Below are 5604 nucleotides of genomic sequence, written 5' to 3' on the forward strand. Positions count from 1 at the left end.
ACTGGAGTCGCATGCTTGCGATTTCATAATCATTCCTTAAATTTTCTAAGAAATTACGTGTTTCACTTTTCCATTAACAATGGGAAAAGTCTGTGTCCTATCGTTATCAAGGGAAAACATTTCACTTATACGCGCTTTGGGAGCCTACTAGACACCGCGCGTGTGCTTTTTTGTCTAATTTGCCGTCGTGCGTGGTGTGAAATTCTAGGTACGAATAGAAAAGCTACCCGCAAGCACTGGTGCCGTGTGATACCACTGCTTCAAGTCGCACGTTCTCTGGTGTGTTGAGCCATGCCCTTATTGTGGTGTTTAGGAAGAACTATAGGTGTTTATTTATTTTCCGATTTTCCAACACAGTCATCTCCGATTACACAACTCGGATAACCAACCTGTGACCACCTTGATGAAGCCTTCAGGGCAGTGCACTACGAAACAAGTGGGACATTCTCGGGAAGTTTTCTGCATGGCACCGCAGAGACACTCTATGTGTTATTTCAAGCAATAATATCGCAAACAAAGTTATGAGAGATCAGAACCGCGTTTACTTTCATATTACTAGTTTTTGATAGGAGTCGGCGCACTTTCGTGAACTGTGTGCCATGTCATCATTTACGGCTACATCATGTGGTCCCCGCATGTCATGGGTACGACACTCCCACAGTGGGTTCACTTAGGCCTCGTTCCTCGTAGCACTCACTGTGCTTTTAGGTCTGCAGTAGCTGGTATTATAAAATATAGTTTCGCAATGGCAATGCTGTGTTGCGTTACCTGTTTGCCTGAGAGGACGAGATTATTTTTTTGACACTGGTGCTCTCTGTTCAAGGCAGAACTCTTCTGAAACGGCTTGTATAGAGACTGCCTAAGTTAACGGACGGCTGCTGTTGTTATTATTTAAGTCAATTCATTGGCCAGCACATTTAGAATATGTATATTGTTTTGCCAGTTTTTGTTTTATTGTGCTTTCCTTGTTTAAAAGCTAATTTAATACTTTTCCTCATTCCTACTACAACCCTGCAATAAGGCTAAAGTATAGAAAAATGAAGCCACAAGTTGAATGAATAAATATGCAAATAAATAGAGAAAAAAGTGTATATAGTGACATATCTGAACTGAAAATGCTTCGTTACTACTGACGGCGTAGCCTCAGCCTTATAAAAATTATAGGCATACAATTATGGGCATAAAGAATTATCCTCTGTAAAGCTGATGAAGCGCAATCTTGCTCAAAGAAAAACAAATCAAGACAACTATAGCCATAAAGAATTGCTATGTGACGTGACATCGGCGGGACAAACAGGCCTTCTCGAAATGCGGTGCAAAAGCTCACAGTACCCACTGCGATTTTGGAGCTTCCTATTTACCTCGCAAAACGCGAGCATGGTCGTTCATCAACGCTTATGCAGCCACTTTGACGCACTCGCTGTATATTTTTGCTGCGCGTGCTCTCGACCGATGCAAAAGACTAATGGCTTCTTTGCATAAATAAATTCGTACATTCGCATGCATCTCAGCTCGTCAAGGCTTGCGGGATACCTCAGAAAACGTGCTGTTTTGGCCGGCGCTTACTCGAGAGAGGCGCCGCATACAGCATGCGCTGTCACGTATGCGTAGGCGTGTTACTACAATAAAAACGGCACTGGCAAACAATTTAATAATAATCTTAATATAGAACACGTTTTCTTCCAAGCAAAAAAACTTAGATGACAAAAGCATGTGGTGTGACGGGACGGCACAAGTTCAACAGGATGGAGCAGGCCTGCAGCAGGCGGCACTGGGAAATGAGAATGTCGGACAGCCAGCAAGGAGACAGCACAGTTCTAATTGCGGCGCTGCTTTTGTTTAATAAGGGACTTTGTTAAAACTTAAGGTCCTATCGAATACTCGTATGAGGTAGTTCATCTGAAACCAGTAGTTCATCTCGAAAAGTTATGGAATGGAATCACAACGCAGGTATTTTTTCCACGTGCTTTCATTTCTTGTTCCTTATTCGCTACATTTGAACAGCTTTTGAGGAAGGTCATCACGTAGCACCCATTGAAACTTCAGCTTTGACTGATACAATGTGCGAGCGAGACGTTGGAAGTCTACCAGAGTTTTTGTTTTCTTTTTTTTTTTTTGTAATAGCTATGAGAAGAAGCTAGAAGGTAGGGTGACGTCAATTCGGCACGTTTTCTAGTGTTTGCGCACTATCTCATTTCACCCGTGCCAAGGACACCTTCGAGGCTGACATGCGCCGGAAACGTAGCGCTTGTAAAAGAACAAGCCTTCGCGTGTCTTCTTTCGAGCTGCAGATAAGACATACCATCACTCTTTCTGAACACGTTTTCAAGATGGGGAGTACTCTTAGTATTCTTCTCGGGCAGACATTATAATGGAAACCTTAGCAAAGCATTGCAAAAATGTTTCGGCGTCAGTTGTAGAGAGATTGAAAATGAGACTTTATTATTTGGCGTCATGCATAAGTCTACAACGATGCTACTTCCACGCACTCAGATCTTACTCGTGTCAACAGCTTGATATAGTATGCCAATGAATAGTATTCATGCACTAAGTACATGCAGACATCGTCCGCAGCGTGAAGGTAATGCTCGTCTACCTCAAGGATGATGGGTGTCACAAGACTAGTTACCTCAGAAACTAGCCACTCTTTAGCGCAATGAAAGTACTTCACCTATAAAGTGTCATTTGTACTTGCTTACTACAACCTTGGGTGACTCATGCATGCATACGTTTCCGAATTTATACAGCCAAGATGTATATGGCTAGTTTCTAGCGGATAGATGTCCATAGACAAAAAACGTGGGCCGATCCCGAAGATAGTGCGCTACTGGGCCAACGCGCGGCAGAGATGAGGCAGGCTCAAGCATTCCGCCAACTTGCAAAAATAAGTTTATATCTAGGGCCTAAATAGAACCCGTATCATAAATTAACCTGATAATAACAGATACTACACTTTCTCCCGGGTCGCCCATGTCTACATTCGCACCATACACGTCTAGGCCATCCCGCGTATTCAGAATAGTGCCTACCAATCGCAGTGTCTTCTGTCTCCTGACGTCATGCTCTACGTAGGCTTCTTTACTAAGTTCTGCTGTGAGTGTGAAATGGGTAGGCTGCGTGTGCTATGGTCTGAAGAAGGACAGCGTGCCCACCAAGAATGACGGCGTGAACAGTAAAGGGAATCTGCGAAGAGGCGGCGGAAAGGAACCACCGACGACGAGTGCGCCGCGGACGCCAAGCGTACGCATGCTGCCCACCACGACCGCGAGGCGGCAAGAAATGGAAACGGTCCATGCGGCCCCGATCCCTCAAACGTGGAACGTTTCACCGGAGCCGCGGTCAATGACCACATACACTGCTTCGCTGGTCATCCACCTTCACAGAGTGGAATAGCACTGACTTATAGTTTAATTCTGATCGGTTTTCTTTCTTGTCTCCCTGTATGTAATGGGTAACTCTCGTGTAGGGGTGGCAGCAATCGGTAACGTGCTCTTGAATTGTAGCGTAAAAAATCCAACAAAGCAGAAGAACCCGGAATTCATTTGGGAGGTCACGCTTCCTATAGGGTGTAGGGTGTCGGCAACAGCATTCTTTGAATGTCCCTATGGCGATAAACTGAGTTACACCCTCAAGATTGTTCAATATTTAGTGTGGGTGCGTCACCATGTTGACGGTGGCAAAAAATGTCCTGCTGCTATTAAACTCCGTGATTTGAAGACACCGCCATTCCTTTGCACACTTCTCTCTTTTCGCATATGTTAAGTGCGTTTATTTCTGCCGGACGCAAGTTGGAATAATCTAGTGCAAGACAGGGGTAATTATAGATCGGAGGGAGAGGCCTTCGTCCTGCATTGGACGTAAATATAGGCTGATGATGATTTCTGCCGGAACTGTAAACTAACGTCATCAATAATGTTCACCGCAAAAATCATCCCCTGATCATAGCTCCTGTAACGTTTCGTAGAAGACTCACAAATATACTCATCACTTGATGGAAAAGGAAGTGTAGTTTTATTTATTTTTTACTTATCACCAACGCAGTCCTAGAGAAGTAGACATAAATGCTGCAAGACCCACAGTAGCTAATAGCTCCATAAAATTGATATTAGGGCTCACGAGGACCTCCTTGGCACGCCTTGGCCAGCGTTTGAGTGTTACTTGAATTTATTTTACCACAGTGAATAGCAAAACGCAGCGAACGAAACCTCGTGAGTTTTCAGCTACTCAGTAGAAGCAATCTACGATCTGGCCTCTGTCTTACGTCCAGCCTTTGGTGTTCGCTGTTCCTGGTGTCATGGTAGTGAAGGCAAGAACTTGCTATTCTCCTCCTGCGGCTCTTTGGCCGAGATGTAGATGATCCTCAAGAAGGAAGCAGCGACTTATCCTCACGCGGCCGACGTCCTGCAGTTGCACCGACGCATGCCAAGTAAATATGACCGGTCACGGATCTAAATGTTTCATATAATATTTTACATGTGTCATAACATCTAGAACTCCATGAACATTTGTATTAGTCTTGGTATCTTGTTAAGGTTGCTGGTGTGTGTGATGGTTTTAATTACATGTTAATCATTTGTTAACAATCGGCTTCGTTGTTTCTTTTCTCTACTGCGAATTGGCCTCAGTGATGGCGAGAATAATTCCAACCATGCAAGTGTAAATACACTCCCGAGCAAACAGTCCGTGCGTTGACCTACGCAAACCTAATTTTGACAGCGACCATGTTGCCTTCCACAAGTTGTGCTTGCATACTTAAGCGCTGCACTTCAATCGGGAAAGTGCACGTTTTTACAGCGAAGCTGTCAGAATCCGACAAAAAATGTCTCCGAGATGTTGAGAGAGCGATTCAACATTTACTGGTGCCAGCAATTCACGAGGGCGGACGCAGCCTCCCTCAAGCTAGCAGACGGCCGAGATCCCCTGGGTCTCCACGGCTGCCTCAGCAGCAGGGTCTCTCACTGCTGCCGGTTTTGAATTTTGCGGCCCTCGAAAGAAGCCTCCTTCGAGCATGCCATTGAATATGTGGCAAATCCGCCCTACCTTTACATAATTTGACAAGAACAAACAATCATGTGCTCCGATCCAGATGATAGTGGAGCAACGGTCCAAACTCAATGGCACATATTCCTGCTGGCTCGGGGACCTGCAACGTTCCCTTGAACTACCCTTGGTAATGAATGAACACACATGATTGACGTGTAACAACAGTCTGTATTCCCGGGCGGGTGGAGTAACCACATATGCAAAGACAGACTGCATAAGTGCCACCCCATACAATAGGCCAGTCGTAAATGATGCCACCATCTAGGATTGTGCGGGCATTTGTGCCGTTAGGCTAGAAGACGGCACAGTAGTTGCTGCGGTATACATCTCTCCCGCAACCTCAAAGAGAGACAGATCGAAGTCTTTCTGACTGACGTGTTCGGTTGGGTTTCTCTCGACAAGACATCCATCGTCGTCGTGGGGGACTTAACGTTGACTTCAGCAGACTCGGCAGAAGGTGGATCTCATATTCCGTGTTGGAACGTTTCTGCTTAATGTGTGGCAATGAAGTGGATGTGCCAGCAACATCACGCAACAGGTAGTGCATTGATCTCACATTTA

At 45.1% G+C, this 5604-nt stretch overlaps 1 pseudogene; it reads right to left on the reverse strand.

The window, feature by feature from the left end:
* Nucleotides 1-2794: 2794 nt before the first annotated feature.
* LOC119459782 (U2 spliceosomal RNA) lies at nucleotides 2795-2974 on the reverse strand (annotated as a pseudogene).
* Nucleotides 2975-5604: the final 2630 nt, after the last annotated feature.

The sequence above is a fragment of the Dermacentor silvarum genome, chromosome 7 (genome assembly GCF_013339745.2).
Source record: "Dermacentor silvarum isolate Dsil-2018 chromosome 7, BIME_Dsil_1.4, whole genome shotgun sequence".
Classification (NCBI taxonomy): domain Eukaryota; kingdom Metazoa; phylum Arthropoda; class Arachnida; order Ixodida; family Ixodidae; genus Dermacentor; species Dermacentor silvarum.